The 24,887-nt window shown below is 39.1% G+C and overlaps 1 protein-coding gene and 1 long non-coding RNA gene across 9 annotated transcripts in view; one reads left to right on the forward strand and one right to left on the reverse strand.

Moving 5' to 3' along the window:
* LOC109498079 overlaps positions 1-10,786 on the reverse strand; it is a 51,549-nt gene extending 40,763 nt beyond the window's left edge. For 4 of the 6 annotated variants that reach the window (XR_006595360.1, XR_006595357.1, XR_002741038.2 and 1 more), the window contains exons 1-2: positions 10,289-10,377; positions 7,594-7,669 (exon numbers count right to left, since the gene is read on the reverse strand). This is a non-coding gene — a long non-coding RNA (uncharacterized LOC109498079). Of the gene's footprint in view, positions 1-7,593; positions 7,670-10,288; positions 10,378-10,571 lie in introns of those variants that run through there. The other 2 variants (XR_006595358.1, XR_006595361.1) reach the window with 2 other exon arrangements.
* PLCB1 (phospholipase C beta 1) overlaps positions 1-24,887 on the forward strand; it is a 695,993-nt gene that overhangs the window by 634,072 nt on the left and 37,034 nt on the right. The window contains exon 33 of one of the 3 annotated variants that reach the window (XM_023251452.2): positions 15,828-15,974. The exons of the other annotated variants lie outside the window; for them this stretch is intronic. The gene's annotated coding sequence lies outside the window, so the exon portion shown is untranslated. Of the gene's footprint in view, positions 1-15,827; positions 15,975-24,887 lie in introns of those variants that run through there. 3 annotated transcript variants of the gene reach the window in all.

Below are 24,887 nucleotides of genomic sequence, written 5' to 3' on the forward strand. Positions count from 1 at the left end.
TTATTCATGCAAAAACGTGTTGAGCCATGGGCAAACTGAATTTAAATTCATCCAAAGATGGGGTAAACACCACTGCTAACCCTGAGAAACCTAAGGTAGAGAATTACAGAAAAATTACAGGGGCGCCTGGGTGGCTGAGTCAGTTAAGTGTCCGACTTCAGCTCAGGTCATGATGTCGGGCTCTGTGCTGACAGCTCAGAGACTGGAGCCTGCTTTGAATTCTGTGTCTCTCTCTCTCTCTCTGCCCCTCCTCTCTCTCTTTCTCTCTCAAAAAGAAATAAACATTTAAAAAAAACAAAAAAGAAAAATTACACAGAATAACAAATACATACAATAAGAAATGCAAAGCACTTTGAAATAAGCTGGGCTGACATCTTCATTTAGCAGATATGAAAAGAGGCCCAGAGAGGTCCACTCACAGATAGTGGTAGGACCAGGCCAGACATCTAGTCTCCAGTGTCCTATTTTGTCCTCCCAACCTCATCCCCAGCTACTCTCTTCTCCCAGCCCTATTCCATTTTAGTGAATTACAACGCAACACAAAAAAAGAAATAAGACCTATACAGGCCTGAATATTAAAAATTATCTGCTGATTACAAAACAATTAAAAATTTATATACTAAAAAAAAAGGATCTCATTATGCACTGGACACAATAAAAATTTTTTGAAGTTTATTCATTTTTGAGAGAGAGAGAGAGAGACAGAGTGTGAGCAGGGGAGGGCAGAGAGAGGGAGACACAGAATTCAAAGCAGGCTCCAGGCTCTGAGTTGTCAGCACAAAGCCCAATGCAGGGCTTGAACTCAGGAACTGTGAGATCATGACCTGAACCGAAGTCGGTTGCTTAACCAACTGAGACACCCAGGTGCCCCTGTCCTGGATGCAATTTAAATTTTAAAAGGCAACAAATTTTTCTCTATAGTAGAAATAACCTGTCTCTCACTCATATATAGATAATATATAGCATATAATTATATATAATAATATAAAACAACAGAAACTTTAAAATATGGAACACATTTCTATAACCTATGTATATTATGTTGTTAATGTTTACTTATTTATTTTGAGAGAGAGAGAGAGAGCATGAGTGGGGGAGAGGTAGAGGGATGGGGAGAGAGAGAGAGAGAGAGAGAGAGAGAGAGAGAGAATCCCAAGCAGGCTCTGCACTGACAGTGCCCAAACTCATCAACTGTGAGATCACAACCAGAGCTAAAATCAAGAGTTGGATGCTTAACCGGCCGAGCTACCAGGCACCCCTTCCTATGTGTATTCTTAAGGAGTCTTGTGCACTTCAAGGGACAGATTCTTAGAAGTGGCTTGTAAATGGTTTCTCCCAGAATGATAGTTAAGGGGGAGAAAAGAGTCAAAGAATGCGAAACAAGCGTTAATAGAGTATAGATCAATATATCATTAGAATGTAGAAGGCAAACAGAAAGGAGGTAACTGATTTTGGAGAAAAGAAAGGCAAAAACTAAGTGACCAGAGCACAGGCCCCCAACTGAGAGGGGCACCAGAAAGAGAAAACTGAAAGAAACAAATTATCAAAGAAATCTGATAAGAAACGTTTTCACAACTGAAGAACATTAGTTACCAGACAGAAGAGCCAAACTGATTGCCCAGCAACATGAGAGAAAGGGTCCACAGTAAGGCCCAAAGCTGGGAAATTTTGGAATACTAAGAAGAAAGATAAATGTCCAAGTATTTCCAGAAAGGAAACTCCCAGTCACAAATTGACAGTCAGATGGGATCAAGATTTCCTACAGAAAATCTAGAAGTCAAATCTTCAAAATTATGAAATGATTTAATGGAGGATTGTTATATCTGAACTATTAGGCAAGAAAGTAGAACTCAAAAACGTGTCTGGATGTGCAGAATACCATACCTTCTACATGTTTTTCTAAAATGGAAAACAAACTTGGTGTCTACGTGTATGTGCATAGATATGAATATAAGTAAGAATAATATATAGGAAGTTCTAGACTTTTACACCTCAAACTTTTACTTTATTTTTAATGCTTATTTAAATGTTTATTATCTTTTTAAAAGTTTCTTAAATGTTTATTTATTTTTGAGAGAGAGACAGAGCATGAGCGGGTTAGGGGCAGAGAGAGAGGGAGACACAGAATCCAAAGCAGGCTCCAAGCTCTGAGCCATCATCAGCACAGAGCCCAACACGACGCTCGAACTCACAAACCATGAGATCATGACCTGAGCCTAAGTTGGACGCCTAACCAACTGAGCCACCCAGGCGCCCCCACATCAAACTTTCAAACCGTGGTTAAGTTGAAGGAGGCGGCCAGGATTGGCGAGGTGGTCAAGGGATGCTTTGCAGCTAACTATATTGTGTGTTGACATGTGTTTCTAGAAATAATGTATTTGTATATGATCTGGGTGATCAAAAAATATTCCAAATTTTAATGTTAAAGACTTTATTACTGCTACAAGTTAGTTTCAAATGGGAGATTGTTCGAAATCGAGGCTTTTCTCTAACTGTTCATCTGGATCCACTTGTTTCAAGTGCCCTCTTTCTTTCTATTTCTGGTTTTAAAAAGTCCAATTTAGGCTAAAAGAAGCTGTTATGATTCGTTGATATCACTGCATTTCTGTTAATTAGCCCTTCAAACTTGATTGGTTTTTAGTAGAATTACAGTGATTCTGAAGCAATCGTAAGTCACCTGTTCCTCAGCCATATAGAAACCCACATCTGTTGCTGATGATCTAAGCTCTGAAAACATCAAAAAGCAAACTGTAGAGACCTGAGTTTCCAATAAAAACTCTGTATAACTTTCAAAATATGTTTAAATTCATCAGCGAATGGGAAAGAAATTAAGGAATGCTCAAAGCACAAAGCCCAAGTGAAAGCAGGTACCCAGAGAGGCAGAGAGAGAAGTAAAGCTGTTTTTCACCTTGAAAGTATCTGTCAAGTTGACATTGAACTTACTTTTTTTTTCATGATGTGTGGGTAGTGGACAAACAGAAAATGTAGACAAAGTGAGGAGTCTAATAAAAGCCCCAGTACATAAACTTGGGATTTCAGAGGACCACACAACATCACAGTATTCATGAATAAAAAATAAACTCATCATTTCAAAGAACTGCAAGAAAATCGTTGGTCTCAAAGCTTGGTGTTTTAAGGAGGAAAATTTCTCCCTTAGAATTCATGATCACAAGCTATCCCTCATGTGGGTTTAAACTTCAATTCACACCACCTAACACACTCAGGATTTCATTTAAATATGTCTCATCCTAGAAATCTTTGGGGCTCCTGGTGTAATCAATCTATTTGCCTCTAAAGGAGCCCATCCTCAAACCAGACCTTATGCCATTACCTCAGTTAAATTTCCAAGAAATATCAACTCATCAAAGCAATTACAATGAATACAAAGAAAGTCCATGAATGAGAACCTGCAGAAACAAAAGACAGCAGAATGAGCACTATAAAACTTTATATTTTGGAATTATGAGAAACAGAATGTTAAACAAGTGCTTTTAGAATTGATAATATGCTTCAAAAGCAATTGACTAAAAAGGGGGATGAAGTACATTTGAAAACAAATTGACTTTTTATGAATGAAAACACAATTACATTTAAAATTCCAGATTCCAGCAATAGAGAGAGACTTAGGAGATTTTGAAAGAGACCTATAATATTACTCAGTAGGAGTAATACTGAGGAGAGTGTCAGAGATGAAAAATATGGTAGAGAGATTAAGAGCCAGGACGGATAACATGAGAAGAAGAGGTGAGCGACAATGAGGACAGGAGAATATGAGAAGGGGTTGTATTTCAGAGTGGATGAAAGGTACAAATTCATAGATTCAGTAATCCCAAACAAGATACATTTTAAACAATTCCATATCTATATGCATCATATTGCAGTTTCAGAAAACCAAGGACAAAGCAAATATCTTAAAAACAGCTAAGGAGAAATTACTTTTGGAGAAATGACAATTAAATGCAAAATTGGCTTCTTAGCAGTAGCAATGGAAGCAAGAAGCCAGTGGGCTAGTATCTCCAATGTGCTGAAAGAGAAGTTCTGCCAGTCTAGAGTTTATCACTTAAAAGTGACAGCACTAAAGGCATTTTCAGTCCAACCCACATGACAGAAGATGAGGGGTAGGGGTGAGGGGGCAAGAAGGGCTGAGTGATTACTGTTAGCAGACCTTCATTAAAGGAAATCATAAACCTTCATGCTAGTCAGAGCAAGAATCAATCCAGATGAACAGCCTGAACAAAGACCAAAGAAAATTGTAAATAGGTAGATAATTCTACATGAACATTGATTATATAAAATGATAGTAATGTCTTATGGGATTAGATTAGAACTGACATATAAAACAATTCTATACCATTCAAGAAGAGGTCATTGGTGTTAAAATATCCTACGTCCTTGTGTTATTCAGCAAGAGGGTAAAGATATTGACATACACTTGCTTGATTGTGATAAATATTGAAATGTCTAGTATTACAAGAATATATAACATATAACTTCATATGTTTGAGAGGAAAAAAATATGAGGTTGGAAAAAGTAATCCAAAAGAAAGTAAGAAAAAAAGTACAAGCAAGCTTGAAGAGGTAGAAACTTCCAGTTATAAAATAAATAAGTCCCAGGGATGAAAAGTACAGCATAGAGAATATAGTCAATAAGATTGCAAAAAAAAAAAAACACAACATAAGATTTAAAAAAATGAATCCATTAATATCAACTATTGATACTAATGTCAGCATATGTCAGAGGGCTGGCCTCCCAGTTGTCAGGAGCAATGGCCTAAAATGGTCAGAGTAAAATCAAGACCTGAGCAATTTGGAGGCCAATTTACCAAAGAGGTAGGAGTGGGATTCTGAGCATTTCTCTTAACTATAGAGTTATAGAGATGCCTACAGGCAGCGCACAGATTGAAGGATGAGATCAGTGGTAAGAAGAGTATTAGGATGCAAATCCAATTATTGTAGCAAAGTCAGAGTCTCCACCAGAAAGCAAATAAAAGGCAGCTACACATGAGCTGGATAAATTTCCTAAATAACAGTCCTGCATCTCCCTGAACACTTCTCAGAAATGGCATTGAAATCCCCTATTGGGAAAACACTTCTGAATTCCAAGACTAATTAAAAGAATGATAGTTCTACCTTTGATCTGTTGCGATAAAATTAGTATGTGAACTGGGGAGAACAGAGATGATATTATTTCCTAATACAACATTATATTAGCTTCCTAATCAATTAATATATACTTTATCCAGTTTTATATCATATTGAAATATTAATATTTGATTTGACATGTCTGTGGCCAGTTTCAAACAAGACCATTTTAAACCAGTTATGTCTTGGTGTTAGGGGCAAAGGCCCTAACTGCGTCTTTGCTTCTATGGGATGCTCTGATTCAGTTCTTATCCTTTGGGTTCATACCTTGTTTCAACAGAGAACAGGCTCAAGCCAGGAAGGCTTTTTACACAGGGATGCATTTGGTCTCTACCACCTCTTAGATAGTTCAGAAGGCCCTTGAAGATTTTACACATTCAAAATATCCTGGAATACTTCCGACCAAGTCATAAGGTCATCACCATTATCTGCTAGTGACATTTTGTTCACTTTGACATTTTGCCTCAGTGTTCATTCCTGGTTCTTAACGGCTTTGTCAGCACCTCACTGAGTTGGCAATGACACCCACCACACTCCTTATCACCCAGCCTTGGAGAATCAGTTTAGCATTGTATCCCTTTGTTTGTTGCACCTGATGCATCCTGCATTCAGACTGTTCATGCTGCATGTACAGTAATCAAACTGCATTTTTTAACTCAAAGGCTCAATACTTTTATTTAGTATTAAACCACAGATTGTTGGACCTGTAAGTAGGTCACACCTTGTATGGAATGACCCAGCTCTGTCCTTTGCCATCTGGCTACATGAATCAATGTCAGATGGATGCAAATATATCTCTGAGAGGAGACCCTGGAAAACAGTGCTGATATACCAGCCACCAACCCCAGGACAGTTACCTGTCCCAGAAAAATGTCTTCAAGGTAAATCCAAAGGCATCACAGCACAAGTTTAAATATGATTTCACTGTCTATTATTTTCATTGGATGCTAGAGTCTGAATAGATTCTGTCTTTGCTTCATTTATCTTACTTTTATTACATGCCCAGAAATTCAGAGGGATTCAGAGACAGCATGAAGTGGATATGGAAGAGCATGTGATAAAAACTATATGTAGCCTCAAGGGCAAAGAAATAATCATACTGAGACAATGAGGTTTGTCTGGCTATTTGTCCAGTAACCAACTGGCTGCTTGATTATCACAAAGCCACTGGAATTAATGTGTCTTCAGGGTTTTGGACTTCAGAGCTTTAAAGGTATGATAAGGATTGGGATTAATTATTATAATTATAAATATTATTTATTTAGAGGTAGCTTTGTTTGCACAGCTAACGCAGCTGACAATAGTGCACGCAGAATAGAACGATAAAAATCAATAGAGAATAAATGGGGAAAATGAGATGTGGGGGAAATAAAAACAGAAATGTAACATGGAGGCAGGAAGGAGTAAGTTAGTAAACCACACACAACACACACCCCGTAATAGCATGTATATTAGTTGGTGTTGAGCCACGGAGTCTGTAAGTCAAAACCAGCTGTAGAGAGGAAATATCCCTGGAGTAGCTTGGGCTTGCATAGAAGGTTGGCATCTTATACTTCCCGTCCCCAGATGCTTCCATATATTTATACTATCCCCATATCCTTGTTGTTGTACATTTCTCCATTCAAACATTTCTTAAATTCATTTAATGTGTCTGTACCATACCAGGTTCTGGGGAAAGCATTGTTTATAAAAGTAGACACAGTCCTTGCTCTAGCAGAACTAATGGAGAAGTGAGAGAGGTAGGCAGAAAACAAATGATCACATAAAGGAATGTGTAGCTACAAAGTGACATACCTTCTCTGAAGGAAAGGATGATGTTTCCAGGAAAATTTATTACAGAAAAATCTAGACTAGTCTGGATGGGGTAGGTATCAAAGGGCAAAAGATCAGGTAGGACTTCTTAGAACAAGTAATATTTGAATTGGGTGCTGAAGTTGAGTAGGAACTAAGTAAGTAAATGATGTGGGGTCCAGTGGAGTGAGGAAGAGTATATAGATGGAGGGAAATCTTTGTAGAGAGAAAAAACAGTACATGCAAAGGATGTGTGGTAGGAGGGACCATTATGTGTTCAAGGGACTGAAAGGCCATGGTAGAGAGTGCACACAAAGCAAAGAAGAAAATATAAAATGGGGAAAGAAAGGTGGACAGAAGTGAAACCCGCACATTAGCAATTTTGGTGTTTACCCTAACAAGTCTTAAGCCTGGGTGGAGGTAGTGATACGACCAGATTTAAGTTTTGAAAAAATCCTATTGATTGAAGAGAACAAATTAAAGGATAGAAAGGGCAAGCAAGATGTAAAAGATTAGGGCTATTCTATTAGTGCAGTCAAGAGACATTAGCCGTGTGGACTTGGTTTGTAACAACAGAGAAAAAGAGAGGCAGAAGGAATGTAAGAAGTAGGATTTGGTGCTAGGTCAGTGGTAGGTGGAGGGAAAGAGTCACAGAATTACCTGGATTTGAAGTTTGTGCAACTGGGTGGTTACTGTCACCCATCACTGGCCCAGGGAATTTCAGAAGACAGCCAAACTGTAAAAGATGGAAGGAGCCATGAGGGCAGAATTGGACATGGCATGACTCAAATGCCTTAGAGGCATCTAAGAGAGAAGTCATGCAGATGGTGAGGTATACCAATTTAGAATGAAGAGACAAGTTCGTTGGAAAGTAAAGATTTGTGAATCAGATGTAACTACAGGTATAGGTATAAAGGTGGAAGGGAGACATGAGCATGAATTAGGTTCCCAAGGAACAGAATATAGCAAGAGAAAGAAAAGGCCTCAGATGGAGCCTTGGAGCACTTTCAAGGAGCATCTTGGCCTGAGGTTATTCTGAACACAGCATTAGAATTGTAGGGGCAAGAATTTTTTTTTTTTTTTTCATCATGAACTTCTACTTCTTCCCTATTATTTTGCTTTGTTTTGTTTTACCAAGGATAGACAACCATCCCCATTTCTTCCTTTAGAATTTCCTTAGGTAACTCTAGATTACCTCTGCCAGTAATATGATAGAAGTTTCACCATAAATGGTCTTAATCAAGATGAAGAATACTTTTTAATTGGGTTAGATTTTAATGAACAGGACTTTATATGTGTGCTAAATGATGCTTGTTACCAAAACCGTTTAAGCGTTAGTGATTTTATGTGTTTGTCTTTTACTAGTCAATTACTTTGGCCTTGACCTGTGGGATTAGCATGAGGTACTGGCCATAGATGGTCTGAGATTTTATTTGAGATGGCTTGGGGTTCACGCACAGTCATTTACTTAGAAATGACCACCTCATTTATTTTAGAACATGACATCCTTGGGTCAGTCTTGCAAGCTCATTATTGTAAGCTATGTTTAACAGAAGTATAGGATTTTGAAACGAATAATCGAGGAAACTAGTAGAAAAGTTTAAGTTCATATTATACAGTAGTTTTCATTGTCTAATATTGGGTTTTCATAGTAGATATTGAATAAGAGGATACTATCCTTATTGATAGGCATAGTTTTCCTTGCACAATTTTTTTAAAAATTTGTTTTAATGTTTATTTATTCCTGAGAGAGAGAGAGAGAAAGAGAGAGAGAGAGAGAGAGCATGAATGGGGGAGGAGCAGAGTGAGAGAGGGACACAGAATCTGAAGCAAGCTCCAGGCTTTGAGCTGTCAACACAGAGCCCGATGCAGGGCTCAAACTCAGGAGCCGTGAGATCATGACCTGAGCCAAAGTCGGATGCTTAACAAACTGAGCCACCCCGGCGCCCCATCTTTCCACAATTTTTGTTTTGCTGAATTTGGTAGTGATGACATTTCAGTGAAGAGCTGCATTTCATGCATGTGTGCGCATGTATTTGCACATGCTGTGTGTGTTTGCCCATATTTCTTATGTAATTAAAACCAAGACATCAACTATGATTTTTTCAGAAGGAACAGTAACTGTATAACTTAAGCAGCAAGTAGAAGAATCTATTTGTTTCTTTATTTTTTTTAACGTAGGCAAAAGGCAAGAACGTGTTTTTCAAATTAATATGAAAGATAATTATGGAGCTGCACTGTCTAACACGGTAGCCACTAGCCACAAGTGGCAATTAGAATTTAAAATAATTAAATAATCTTAAAAATAAAGTGTTTGTGTCACAGCAGCCACATTTCAATAGTGCTGTGTAGCTGGTGTCTACAGTGTTGAACAGTGCCAGTATGTAACTTTTGCACCATCCCAGAAAGTTCAACTGAAAGGTCTCTGACTAAAGTAGGAATCAAATCCAGGCTACTGCCAGTTTTGCATAGCCTGATGAACTAAGAATGACTTTTACATTTTAAAGTGATTGAAAAACATGGGGCGCCTGAGTGGCTGAGTCAGTTAAGTGTCTGACTCCAGGTCAGGTCATGATCTCATGGTTCATGAGTTCAAGCCCTGCATTGGGCTCTGTGCTGACAGCTCAGAGTCTGGAGCCCACTTCGGATTCTGTGTCTCCCTCTCTCTCTGCCCCTCCCCCGCTCACGCTCTGTCTCCCTCTGTCTCTCAAACATAAATAAATGTTTAAAAAAAATTTAATGATTGAAAAACAATCAAAGGAAGAAAGACATTTTAGAACGGAAGAAAATCATCCAAAATTCCAAATTTAGGGTTTCTAAATAAAGTTTTATTCAACACAGCCATGCCCATTCCTTTTTGTATTGTCTGTGACTGTTGTCTCACTGCAGCTGCCAGAATGAGTAGCTGTAACAGACCCGATAGTCTGCAAAGTCTAAAATGTTTACTATCCGACTCTTTACAGAAAAGTTTGCTAATGCTTGAGCTAAAGGAGGGAACGTAGCAGTGTCACAAATCACTTTGAAAGAGACGATTCTGTGTGGTTTTGGAAAAGGAAATCAGAGGAAGGAATAGTGTCCTCAGAGCTCATGCCCTGATTTGCTTGCTGGAGGATACCCTACGTGTTAGGATTTGATGGTGGACTGGGGTAAGGGCTCCAGAAATGCTGGAGGTAGCTTTTAACATGAATCCAAAGGGCTTCATCAAAACCTCCGCTTTCTCAGAGTCTTTCTGTAATTTTTTAAAGATACTGTCGAAAGCTCATTTCTGTCTAGAACCCGCTATCCTCCCCATTGTCAAAACACAAATTAAGTTCTCTCAAAGGCTTGACAGCATGAAACAAGGAAATTCACTTACCCTCCTGACGGCATTGCCAATTATCTTCTTAACCTTCTCTTAGGCGGAATGGCTGAAACAATGAAAAATTATTTTGAGTGGGACCTGAGCCAAGCCAGCATCAATCTGCTCTCATTATCATCATGTCTCCCCATCTCTTGAGAATGGGCTCACTATTAAGAATATGCCACCTCTTATTGGGCCAGGATTAAATACATGCAAGATCTTCGTAGAGCCATTCCCTGTCAGAAATGCCACAAGGCTATTGAGAATTTCTGCAGGAACAGGATTGCATCTTTTGTACCTGTGTATTGACTGGTGCTGTGACAAAGTACCTTAGGAAGCTCAGCCAACACCCATTGGATAATGTTGTTGTACAAGATTGTATCTGGGGGGAAAAAAAACCCTCAGGAAATGCATTGCTTGTTTAAATCTCTTAAGTCCTCAGCATTAGCCTTAAGCTTAAGTGACTTCAAAGGAGTAAATCATCAGGAAAATCTGTGACCCAAGGGAATGTCGGCCAACAAAATGCTGTCCAGGTTTTCTTGGGCATGGCTAAATTCAGGCACAAATGCAAATCCCCACCTCAGGAGTGTGCACCCTTGACCTCCCCGCGGCAGTTCCAATCACTGGCTGCTAGGGGGTTTTTCAGGTTAATACCATGATATGATAGAACGAACATGAGCTCATATATTTCCAGTCTGTAAGATTTCTGAGCCTGGTTCCTATCCACCTACTTTGGTTTGTACTGTCTTTCTTTATATCCTGGGGCAAATAGATATTTTTGGAATGTTCTGTAGGCAGATTTGAGAACATCTGATCAACATAGAATTCCATGTTGATGCATGCCTGGAAGGAGTCATTGGACCAGTAATTCCATAGTAAAGGGAGCTAAAATTCAGCCTTTTTGACATTTAGTTTTCTTGCTGACATGCATCTGATTTATTTAATTTAATTTAATTTAATATTAATGAATGGAAAGGGTAGCCAACTGGGAACATATAAACCATTTGGTTTTTAAACCAAACCAAAAAAAAAAAAAAAAGATTCTTGGAGTAAAATTTTGCATTACTGAATGGGATTTGAAATTGTGATGGAGATCCCTGAAGCACATAGCAGCAGTTTGGGGAGCAAAAGGTATTTTTTCACCACATAGAGGATCCAATGCCAGATAGATGGTCTTGTCAGAAAATATCATGAAGCCCATCTGTCTTTGATAATTGCTTCAAATTGTCTACATATATAATCCAAAGTCTCTTTTTAAATGTTTATACTGTCAGTGGTCTTTGATTTGTAACCACTGGACCAAGAAATGGTATTAGCTCCATCATGCATCATTTCTAGAGGATGTAAGGAAGGGGACCATTGGAGAAAATGAAGGAAGTCTTATCAGAGAAAGAGATGGGTAAAAAGAAAAAGAAAAAAAAAAACAAAGAGAGAAAAGAAAGGGAGGAAGGAAGGAAGGAAGGAAGGAAGGAAGGAAGGAAGGAAGAGAGATGAGGCTGAGAAAGAAAATAGGGCCAGAACTGGCAGACCCTTCCAAGAGGCAATAAGGGCTTAGAGCTTTATTCATAGGACAATAGCAGTCATTCTCAATGCATAGTCCAATTTCTGTTTTAGTAGAATTACTCTGTGATGTGGGGACTGAGTTGGAAAGGGGAATGAGGAAAACAGAAGACTACTCCATAAAATAGTGATATTCTGCATTTATGTCCTTGAGAAGAAAGCACAGGTAAGGATCACCCAATGCATGTTTGATAGATAAAAATATTCCCTATCAAATGGTTGAGGATGATAGAGGAAACAGGACCACTAACCCATCACATGCATTTTTTTTTAAATTATGTATCAGATCAAGTACCCTGTCTAAATGCAACTAACTTTATAGTTGTTTTTTTAAAGAAATATTTGAACCTCACGAGAAACTCTTGAATGTGTGTCTGCATGTATTAATTGTAATCAAATCTACTTAAAGACTGACATATTATAGGCAGAGCATAATTGTAGCCCAGATTTCACAGGGATAACCCCAGACACAGCCTTTAGAAGCAATGCTGTTTTCCATAGGTAGAACCCTCCACTACATTCAGAGCATATAATATATACTCATGTTCAGAGAAACCTGGCAGGGGAGATGAAAGTAACCCTGCTTTTTCTCTGGCCCACACAACTATCTGCCACATGATGGACAGTCATATCATATTTCATTAGAATGTTGACCACAGGTTCAATGGCGACCTTTCTGTCTCTCGATATTCATTTAAAATTTCCCTGCTTTTGTTTCTAGCTGGATGATTTGCCCTTGGCCTCCAGTGCCTTAGGATCATCACTATGATGTTCTCATCATTATAAAAGAGTGGGGTCATATTAATGCCCTCAGGACTTACCTTAGACATTGGGATGTTGAATAAATCCCACCAGTTCCTCTTATCATAATATGCCTCTTCTTCTTGAAAGCAAAGCCCCAAAACAAAAAAGTTGAAATGGCAATTTATTTTTTGATAAATGAATTTTTTGAAACAAATTTCACAAATTTATTTCTATTATTATTCCTTATTCTTATTCCCTATTCTTCCAGTTAAAATTTAATTTTCAAAGTCAGGTTCAGACTTATGAATTCACCTAGTAGATATTGTTTGTCCTTTGCATATGACCTTTTAATCGACATTTTATTGACCTAAGGATGTAAGGACAGAAATGTAATTGGTTCCATTTCTAACAGCAAAAAAGAAACTATTACTGGCTGTAATAAAATTTTGTGGCCTTAAATTTTAAATAGAACAGTTGTTTATACTTACTCAGGGAAATGGAGAGTTATATAGGAAATTTAAATCATGGAACACTTGGTCCTGAAAAGTGCCCATTATGATACTTTAAACAAATTAAATTTAATTTAGAAGTTTCAGGTCTCCCGAGTGTCAGGGAAGGTGAAAATGCAGCCGTAAGATATAGAGACTGGCACGAGGAAAAATAGCCAGAAATTATGAACTTGGATTTCATTGCACGTCCTTGTGCTGCATCATTGCTTAAAAGATGATCTTGATGACCACTGACATCTTATAAACTTGAGTGCAAAGTGAAATGGATTCCTTTTCCATGGATTCAAGCTCATGATAGTTCCTGAGCCAGATTATAAAAATCCCTATCATAAGATTGTGAGAAATGAGAGGAAAGTATCAGGATTGAAAGCCTGACCCACAGATGACTCCCTTGTTTAAAGACAATGTTTGATCTTTCTTTCAGTGGATGGCTTCCTGAGCAAAGATCTTTACTATAAAAGGGAACTGTTTAAAACTTTACCACATGGATTAGTCTGATTTCTTAGGGAAGCACAATGGAGATCAGTGATTTGATGACAAAGGCCCATGTTCCTCAGAAAGTACCCCATATTGGCAGCTAGACAGCACAATCAAGAATTGTTGTGGAATCATAGCAAACTCCAATTTTTTTTATAAGAGCTGGAGTGGGTTGAGTGATGGTCCCCCCCAAAACAGGTCCACATTCTAATTCCCTGAACCTATGAAGGTTACCTTATTTGGAAAAAGAGCTTTTGAAGATACAATTAAGGTATGGATTTTGTGATGAGGAGATCATCCTGGATTTTCCAGTGGGCCCTAACTCCAATAGCATGTGTCCTTCTAAGAGTAAAGCAGTGAGAGATTTGACACAAGCAGAAATGGAAGAGGAAATATGACCACAGAGGCAGAAACTGGAGGAGTACAGGCACAATAAAGAATGCCGGCAGCCACCAGCTGGGAGAGGCAAGGAACTAGTTCTCCCCAGGAGCCTTGGGAAGGAGGAAGACCCTGCCAACACCTTGATTTCAGATTTCTGACCTCCAGAACTGTGAGACAATGGATTTCTAGTATTTTCAGCTACATAATTTGTGGTAATTTGCTATAGCAGCCACAAGAAACTAATGCACCAGTAGTACATTCAATTCCCTCCATTTATTGGTACCTTTCCTAGTGTCTGCATTTCTGCATGAGGTATCTTAAAAGTCTTTCCCTTTCCATGCTCTTGCACATCCTTCTGGAATGCACTCTATGGTAGTAGTACAAACCATTACAACCACATTTCTTATAGATTGTATGTGTGAAATCTGCAGACCTCAAAAAGTATTCGATCAAAAACAACCCTTGAATTAGTGATTTGTTTCCTTCCTGAGTTCACTCATTCAACAAATTCTTGTTGAACATCTACTATGTGCCAGGCATTATTCTGAGTAATGGGAATCCAGTGGGGAAGAAAATGAGCAAAAAACCTTTCTCCTGTAAAGTTTTCATGGCAAACAACAGGTAAAATAAAGAAATGAAATATGTAGCATGTTGGGAGGAAATAAAACTATAGAGAAAACTCAAAGAAGAAGGGGGGACAGGGAGTGGAAGTTCTCTATTCCTAAAGGATGGTCGGGGAAGGCTTTATGGAGAAGGTGACCTTTAAGAGATGGAACAGAGAAACAGAACCAATAGAAGCTACAAGATTTATTATAAGGAACTGGTTCACATGATTATGGAGGCTGGAAAGTCTAAAATCTGCACAGCAGATGTCCCAGTTCAAGTCCAAAAGCCAGAAGTTGCTGGAGAACCAGGAAAACACTTCAATTCAAAGGCCATTAGGAAAATTTTCTCTTTGTAGGAGGGTCAGCCTTTTGTTCTATTCAACTGATAGGATGACCCAGCAGATCCGATGGTAGCTAGGTTTAATATTATGTGTCATACACACACTCACTTATAAATGAAGAAATGGAGCTCAAACAGTTAAGTAACTAGTTTCCCTAATAAAAACTAAGCATCAAACATGATTATGGTAGACTCTAAAGTCTACTTTCTTTTCATTTATTTATTAAATTTTTTCAGTACTTCTAAAAAGTGTGCTGGAGCTGTGGACTCCCAAAGATTCAGGGCTGATCTGTGTGTATGTGGGGTGGGGAGGTCAACATATTTTCCCCAGTGTTCTGTTCACACCTCATAGAACCACAGAGAATTCTCCAACATTTGTAGGGCTGCTGTGAGAGCCCATAAAACTGAATTGAAGTAGCAATAATGGGATCTTCTCCTGTATGAGCCCAAGCACAGCCCTGCACCCCAATCAGCCAGTCCAAAAATAGTGTGAGCTTCTAAAGATGAAAGAGACCTGGTCCCTGCTTTCAGTTCACTGGTAATCTCATTAGGGAGATACAACCAAGTGAAATGACAGCTCTGTGACATTGACATAAGTAGACAGGAGCCTAAAAAAAAAAAAAAAAAAAAAGCCTAAAAAAAAAAAAAGAGTACTTGGTCTGCAGAAAGTACCCAGGGAAAGGAAATTGTGAGTTGAGTGGAAAAAGATATTGCAAGAGGTCCAGGGAATGTGGAAAGTCTGTAAAGGGACAGGCTTGAGCAAATTATCTTAGAGCAAATCATAGACTCCCTCTTCACAAGTTCCAAGTTTTCATAACTTTAATAACTTTAGCCAGTATGTTTTTCTTTGTTTTTGGAGACAATAAATTCATATGTGCTGTAAGAGCAAATTCAACATGTAATCTTTCATTGATTTGATTTTCTTTTTTATTTGGTAGATACTACTTCATACTGAATCTCATCAAGAATAATGTGACCTGATTCACCCATCGTACTGAATGACTCCCCCCCTTTGTGAATGGTTTTTTGTGGGTTTTTTTAAGAGAGAGAATTTGCACGTACACACATGCGCAGGAAAGGGTCAGAGACAGAGAGAGAGAGAATTCCAAGAAGGCCCCTCACTATCATGACCTGAGCTGAAATCAAGAGTAGGAAGCTTAACCAAACTGAGCCACCCAGGTGCCTCAATGATTTACCCCTTTTTAAATTTGATATCAGATTTTATTTTATATGCAGGCATAGCATCCCACGATAATTATAACTGAAAAAAAACTAACAATAAAACACTTTCTATAAGCATTTTCTGTTATTGCAATCTGCAGAAGTAGTCTACTGTTATCTCGCATGGCAGCTTCCTTAAAACATGTGAGTAATGGCTATTAAGTCATTTTATGGAGTTATTTCTAAAACAATATGCTTTGTCATGTTACTTTAATTACCTTTAGCTGTAGCTTTATTTTAAAGAACAGAACCCCTTATCATAACTGTTATAATACAGACAAATTCTTTTTCCCCTTGTGGGAATCATGAGGCTAATGTGTTTGCCTTTTTCCTTCTAAAATAGATCTTTGTTAAAAGGAGATAAGCACAGTCACATTAATGGAAATCAGCAGTTCTCTTCATTCTGTGTTGAATCTCGAGCTTTTACTGCCCTTCTAGCTCTATCCTTCCATAAGACAAATCCTTTTGCTGGCAGGGGCTCTAAGCATGGTACGCATGTGCATGCAACTCCTGATTTATAATCTCTGCTCTTATGCTTGTGCTAATTGATATTAAAATCAGAATTCCAGGGGCGCCTGGGTGGCGCAGTCGGTTAAGCGTCCGACTTCAGCCAGGTCAGGATCTCGCGGTCCGGGAGTTCGAGCCCCTCCTCAGGCTCTGGGCTGATGGCTCGGAGCCTGGTGCCTGTTTCCGATTCTGTGTCTCCCTCTCTCTCTGCCCCTCCCCCGTTCATGCTCTGTCTCTCTCTGTCCCAAAATAAATAAAAAAGTTGAAAAAAATTTTAAAAAAAATAAAATCAGAATTCCAGGCTAGATGCTAATAAAGGAAATAAGTTCTGAACCATGCATATCACAGTTTCTGACGGTTTTATTCCTGTGCATGGAACTAACAGGCTCTGCAGTTCCAAATTCAAATTCTCCACTGACTCTCGGCTCATGTCTTTGAATGTGTGATTCATACTTGCGGTAAATTCTCAGAGTCATTTCTTAGGGATGTTGAACTTGCTTGGAGGGGCTTTAATTTGATTCTTTAGCTTTGTGCAAAGAGCTAGTTATTTGATGTGGTCTCTGGTTTGGAGTAAGAAGGGAGTAAATGTAAATAAGGCATTAGCCTTGTCCAATTGCTATCAAAGTTAGAATTAATAGCTTACGTCCGTAGTTTTGAAAGCATCTTGGCTTACGTGGTCAGGGTTGCAAACTGTAATAAAATTGGAACAGAACAAGGAAATGATGACATCAGTGTAAAATAGAATGAAATGTGACCACTGCAAATGCCATGCTTTACAATATTCTAAAAGCCTGGAGAGAATGGTAAGGGCCAGCTTACTCGTGCATAGGGATAGGTAGGTAATCAGTAAAAATGCTTACATAGAAAGTGAATGATGTTATTTTTAATGCAGATTTTTAATATTTGGATCAATTTTAGTGTTCTTCGTGAACTTTATATCAAATAAATGGTCAGAGCTATTTATTATCATTTCTTGCTAATGACTACTGGTTTTGACTATTTGTCTAGACTTACAAGCGATTCAGAAGGGTGGTTTTGAATCATATAAAGTGCTTTGTGGAAATGCAAAATCTCCTACTGAAGTATTTTTTATTATTTCATATTGAACTAAAGAAAGTGTGAGGATTTAGTACCCAACAGGTTCAATTCATGGACTTGACAGTGAAATGATTACAGAAAAACAACAGGCCAAATCTGAAAAGGAAGAAATCATAAATTCTGAATATATATTCTTTAATTGATGTTAATCGCACATGAAGTATTTTTTTCAATATCAGAAACCACACGCAATTCACCAAAATGAAACTGTGAGTATTGGAGTTTGGAGAATGACAGTATTTCACCCTTTTGTATTTTACCAAGTTGTGGCTAAATCATGACCTGATAGCATCATCTAGACAAAAAGTTTGAGAAACTTCCATATTGTGAATATAGAGAACCTCTGTAAGGCATTATTTCAAAGTTAGGACGTCCTGGCTTTGGAAAATTTCATTTTTTGAAAATTAAAGTTAGACATTGGCAACCCAGTGACTTCTACTTTCCTGCTGGAACAAACTTTAATATTAGGCCAGTAGTTTCAGGCCAACTTTTTGATTTGACAAGTTTTGATATGCCTAAAAACCAAACATTCACCCCCACCTTAGGCATATTCACTTATTTATTCATTGTATTTTTTTTTAATTTTTTTAACGTTTATTTATTTTTGAGACAGAGAGAGACAGAGCATGAACGGGGGAGGGGCAGAGAGACAGAGGGAGACACAGAATCCGAAGCAGTCTCCGGGCTCTGAGCCATCAGCCCAGAGCCCGACGCGACCCTGGAACTCACGGACCGCGAGATCGTGACCTGAGTTGAAGTCGGACGCTTAACCGACTGAGCCACCCAGGCGCCCCTCATTGTATGTTTTATTAGATTAACATATACATTCATTACAAATAAAAGTATATAGAATATAGAATATATTTTAAAATTATAATGACATAATCATGAAAAAGGATGAAAATAGTGTTTTCTTTGTTAATATTCAAATGCCTCTTTGGCTCTCAAAGTGAGAGCACATGTGTTTGAACAGACTTCATGATTTCCAGTCTTAGTTTAACACTTTGATTCAGAAATTTAAAGCATTGGCTCTAAGTGTAGGTATTTTTTCAGTGCTTGGTTTAATAACCATCCCTTCTGGAAGAAAAGATTCGTCACATAGATTTGAAGATTGAAATGGAAGAATGCATCTCAGCTATGTTTATTGCATCATTACACCCCTTTCATTCATTCCTATCCACCAATAGATGCTTAATTTTTAAGTGCTCTGCTAATTATACTGGCTTCACACTTTTGTTAACATGCTCTACACTTAAGGCAAGGTTTGTTGTTGACTAAGAGAAGTAATTCATATTTCAAAGAGCTTTCTTAATAATATTATTTTTTAGACTGATCCTCCTGTGGTATCCAATTGTTATCTCATGATGTAATAGTAAGGGAAAAGTCAACTCTGCCAGTTATTTATCATTTAGCACTTGTATAATTGGTAGTATGGTCCATCTCCATTTTTTTGTAGGGTTGGTTTGGTTCAAATAGGAAAAGTAGCCCATAAATCCACTTAACCTGGCCACATGGGTACTGAACGTATTGCAAGATGCCAAAACTGAACATATAAGCAAGGGTTCCACTGTTCAGCGCTCAAAGATGTGAGACCCTCCTCTTTCCTCAGAAGGCCTTGAGCCCTGTGTGACACCCATAGCCATCTGGCAAACACCAGCATCAAACTTTATAATAAGTATGAGTAAAGCTAAATTTCTTGCAGGTGGAGTTTCCTAGTATTCTTTTCCCATATTCCATTGGATCATTTTTCTAAGTATATTCTGAGCATAAACATGCCTCCTTGGAGGGTACAGGTTTAGAATACTAGATCCTTTTTTTCTTCTCGAGAAAACAGATCATGAGTTCTTTTGGTGCTTAGAGAGTTCTGGTATTTTGGAGGCAGGAAAGATACTTGAAGTGCCCATGTTGTAAGCATTATCTCTTTGAATAGATCGAAGCATATTATATCTGTTAATTTTTGCTTTATGTAGTTTGAAGATATAAATATTAGGTGCATACATTATTTAGTATTGTTATGTTTCCCTACTAAATTGATTTTTTTATCAATACAAAATGTCCCTCTTCAATTTTTCTTGCCTTAATGTAATGCTATCCAATACAGTAGCCACTAGCCTAGTGTGTCTATTTAATTTTAAATTTTAATTTTAAATTAAAGATAAACAGATTTAAAAATTTAGTTCCTCAGTTGCTCTAGTCACATTTCAAGTGCTCATGAGCCACATGGTTAGTGGCTACTCTATGGTATAGCACAAAGAACATTTCTATTATCCCAGAAACTTCTATTGGACAAGGCTGGCTTAAGCTACTTCATCTGAAATTAGAACAACTACACTTGGTTTCTTTTAGTTGATGATTGCATGGAGAATTATAAAAATCCACAATCATACATGGAGCTTACCCTCAAAAAGCAGGAAAAAAAATCAATAAGGATACAGAGCATTTGAATAACACAGTTAACCAGCATAATCTAATCCATGCATTTAATACATTAACTCCAACAACAGTATAATACATATTCTTTTAAGCACATACTGAAAATTTACCAACATAGGCTCTGTGCTAGGTCATAAAGCCAGTCTCAAAACCTCAAATTATTAAAATCATGTGGAGTATATTCTTTCACCATAGTGGAATTAAGCTAGAAATCAATGATGGAAAGAAAGTAGAAAATCCCCAAGTATTTGGAAAATAATCAACATGCTTTTAAATAACCCAGGGGTCAAAGAAGAAATCAAAATTAAAATGAGAACTATGTATTTTGAACTGAACAGTAATGAAAATACAACATATTAAAACATATGAAATGTGGTGCCTGGGTGGCTCAGTTTGTTAAGATCCAACTCTTGATTTCAGCTCAGGTCACAATCACGTGTTTGTGAGATTGAGCCCCTCAATGGACTCTGTGCTGTCAGCGCAGAGGCTGCTTGGGATTCTCTCTCTCTCTCTCTCTCTCTCTCTCTCTCTCTCCCTCCCTCTGTCTCTGCTTCTCCCACAATAGAGCACACACACTCTATCAAAAATAAGCCTATTATATATATATATATGTGTGTGTGTGTGTGTGTGTGTGTGTGTGTATAGATAGATAGATATACACACATATGAAATGAAACATATGCAATGTTCAGAGAGCAATGCCTAGCTTTCCATGCATATACTAGAAAAGAAGACAGGGTGATACTCAGTGCCTTAAGCTTCCATCTCAAAAAACTAGAAAAGAAACAGCACATTAAAACCCAGAGAAAATAGAAGGAAGCACGTACTAAAAACAAGAATGGCAATCAGTGAAATAGAAAATAGGTGCGACACATGAGTGACTCCGTTGAGCAACCAACTCTTGATTTTGGCTCAGGTCATGATCTGGGGTCACGAGATTGAGCCCTGCATGGGGCTCCAGCACACTAAGTATGGAGCCTGTTTAGGATTCTCTTTCCTCTCCCTCTGCCCCTCTCCCTGACTTATGCTCTGTCTCTAAAATAAAAAAAGAAAAGAAAATAGGCAATAATACAAAAAATCCAGAAGGCAAAAAGTTTTCTTTGTTAGTCAAAAATGGTTATTACAATTGATAAAACCCCCTGTAACATTGATTTATCTCTAATGAACTTAATTGCAATCATTGCTCAGGTAAGTTCTTTGAAGCCATAATTTGCTAAACTTTCATCCACATCCATTCTCTTTCCATTATGCCAGGCTTTTTAAAAGCCTGCTTTTCATCATTAAGTTGAAGCATAATGATACAAGAGCATAATCAGGATAATAAAAGTACTGAAGGAAGGCAGAGCATTGAGAGAAAGCAAATCTGTGAATATAAGGAGCACAGGGGAGGTGACATTAAAATGAGTCTTTCTAAAGGACAGACAGTGTAGAGAGGGAGGGACAATTAAGTATTAATTTTTTAAAAGATGAAAAAAAAGAGCTTCTCCCCTATTTCACCTTTCAGAGCGGTAGGAGAAAATGATTGACAGGACACAAATATTGGTTTTAACAGTGGGGACAGAACGAGTACACTTGACACCAAGTCTCACTACAGGGGGAGGCTTTGATTACTGAAGGCACACTTCAGGGGGCATGTACCTCCATTATCATGAGCTCAGCAGAACTGGGAGCACACAAAGGCATCACATCTACAGTCTGGGTTTGGCTACCACCATACTGGTGTAACCTACTCACCAGTGCTTCTCAAACTTTAGTGTGCATGCAGACCATCTGGGGATCGTATTAAAATGCAGGTTCTGGGGCTCCTGGGTGGCTCAGATGGCTGAGTGTCTGACTTTTGATTTCAGCTCCAGTAGTGATCTCATGGTTTGTGGGTTCAAGTCCCACATCAGGCTCTGTGCTGATAGCATGGAGCCTACTTGAGATTTTCTCTCTCCCTCTCTCTCTGCCTTTCTCTCTGTCTCAAAATAAATAAATATAAAATAAAATAAAATGCAGGTTCTAAGTGAGTACATCTGGGTGGACTTTATAAGAAGCCCACATTCATAGTCTGACTTCATAACAAGCTCCCAGAGGATGCTGATGCTGCTGGTCCATGGACCACATTGAGTAGGAAGATTCTAACTCAGAAGTCCAAGCTAGCAGCCCAAATACCAAATCATGACACCTGGTTTGTGCAGTGTTGGTGCACACAGTGTGGAATTAGCTGCTAACATTTATGAAGTGTGAAATTTCACATAAGCATATGAAGCTTCCCTTGAAATCCAGGAAGTGCTGGCCAGAACGGGCCTGCTTCCATGCATGGCAACAGTTAGCTGGAGAGGAGTAGAGGCAGTCACCCTAAGCCATAATTTACCTTCTGCTATAAGCCCCACCTCTATCACCCTGACCCCTTGTCCATCATCCCTGGCACTTGTTCATTCTGCCATCCTAATCTCAAAGGCTCTCAACCTTGCCTTAAATATTGGAATCACTGGGGAAATTTTGAGACATACTGTTGCCTGGGTCTCCTATCCAAAGATCTTCATGTCTTTGGTTTGAGGTGAGGCTTGGGCATTCAATAAGTTCTCACATGGTTCTAATATGCAGCCAAGGAGACAGCTTCTGTTTTTTATGTTTTTTTTTTGTTTGGTTTTTGGTTTTTGGTTGTTGTTGTTGTTTTAGAGACAGAAAGAGCATGTGAGCAGGGGAGAGGGGCAAAGGGAGGGCATCCTAAACAGGCTCCATGCTCAGTACAGAGCCAAACTCGGGGCTCGATCCCATGACCCTGGGATCATGACCTGAGCTGAAATCAAGAGTCAGCCACTCAACCAAAAGAGAACTTCTGTTTAAATTAATTTAGTAACCACTGTGGCAAGATTCTTAGCCGCCATCTTCAGAAATTCTGATTTAAGAGGTCAGGACCATCCATCCCCTAATATTTGCAGGACCAGAAAAACAAAAAGTAAAACCTTTTTCTCTTCCCACCCCCACCCCACCCCTGTTCTTTCCTGTGCCATAAAGGATCATCTGTGCATAGGTGTGGACACCCAGGCCCATATATCCAAGGTCTGTCCTTCCTCTCCTATAAAAGTCCACCCCTAGGGAACCCCTCAGACTCAAGTTATGTGCAAAATGACTGCAAGGTCTGCTCTCAGGAGGACTGACCATGGGAAGCAGACTGTGAGGGACTGTAAAGGTGGCTTGGGGCCAGTTATAAGGGAATTGTGGTAAGCTGGTGGGTGTTTTCTGACACCAACCAATTTTCTGAAACCAGCTGGATGTCCTACAATTCAATTCAATTCTGATGCTAACTACCAGGAGTTAGCACACACTCTATAGCTTCAGTCCCATGAGTCTACCCCCCTTGATATGCTAGGCCACCCATACTTCTGACTAACTGGCTATAAATCAGGGGTTCCCACAACCCCCTGCTTTAGGAATGTCTCACAATACTAACAGAAGCACTTATGTTTATTGAGGTATACAGGGTGAGGTCTGGAAGGTACCGAGCAAAGGAGCTTCTGTCCCCAGGAGTTGGGGTTGTGCCACCTCCCAGCATGTAAATGCATTCTAAGACCTAGAAACTCTCTGAATGCTGTTGTTCAAGAGTTTTTATAACCCAGTCTCCAGCCACCCCCTTTCTCTAGAAGGTGGTACTGGAGGCTGAAAGTTCTAATGCTCTAATCGCTTGGCCATCAGCTAATCCTGAGGCTATCCAGGGGCCTTACCTTAAGTCACCTCATTGACAAAAGCTCAAATGTGATGAAAGGGACTCATTATGAATAACAAAAAAACACTCCTATCACTTAGGAAATTCCAAGGGTTTTAGGAGCTTTGTGCCAGGAATTAGACACAAAGACCAAATCATTTCTTATGACACTCCACCTGGGTATCTCCACGTTCCAGAGGTCGTGTCTCCAGATGAGCTTGCCCTGTGAGGAATGTGTGTGTGAAGGAGGCTAGAAAGGGCCCGTCAGGACCCAACCAATGGGCCCTTTGCCCAGATCTAAGGGTGGCTTTCTAGAAGGTCAGGGGTGGGCCGGAGAGTCTCGTTCACAGTCTCTCCCAGGAGATTCTGAAGCAGGTGATGCACAGGGTTCACGGGGAGAGACAAAAGAAGAAAAGCTTTCCCCTTTCTCCCTCTGCTTAACAGTTCTCAGTACCAGTCAGATCCTGGAAACTGCACTTGGAACGTCAAGCTAGGAATTTGTCTTGCTTTTGCAAATGGATCATGTTTGGGGGGGAGTTGGAAGCCAAACACACTTGGAGTCTTCAGTCTATCCCAGGAAAGAATGGCTGCAGGCTTTGAGAAAATTAGAGAGATTAAGGCTGGCTGCACCCTCTGCTTCTAGGAGCTTTTTTCTGCTAGAATGCTATTGTCATATGTGGTCTGAGAAATAAGAGAGAAGCCAGATACTCAAGCAAGCACTGCATCCGGCTGGGTTTTCCCCCCGAAAGTAAATCTAGCCCTGGCTTCAGGATTTTGAGATAACGGGAGCTTATTTGATTGAGTTCTTTCTGGGTGTGCAAGCAGTGTCTGTGAGGCTGACTCTACCATCTTGATGCTATGTGAGGAAACTGAGATACAGAGACTGGCCATGGGCCCAAGCTCATGCAACTCTCTACTGGCCAGAGGTGAATATGAAGCAAGGCACCTGGCCCTAGAACTCATATTCTCAAACCCATTAGCCTACATGGTCTCTATAAAACACATGTGTTTTAGGGGCACCTGGGTGGCTCAGTCAGTTAAGCATCTG

This window comes from Felis catus, chromosome A3, assembly GCF_018350175.1.
Source record: "Felis catus isolate Fca126 chromosome A3, F.catus_Fca126_mat1.0, whole genome shotgun sequence".
Classification (NCBI taxonomy): Eukaryota; Metazoa; Chordata; class Mammalia; order Carnivora; family Felidae; genus Felis; species Felis catus.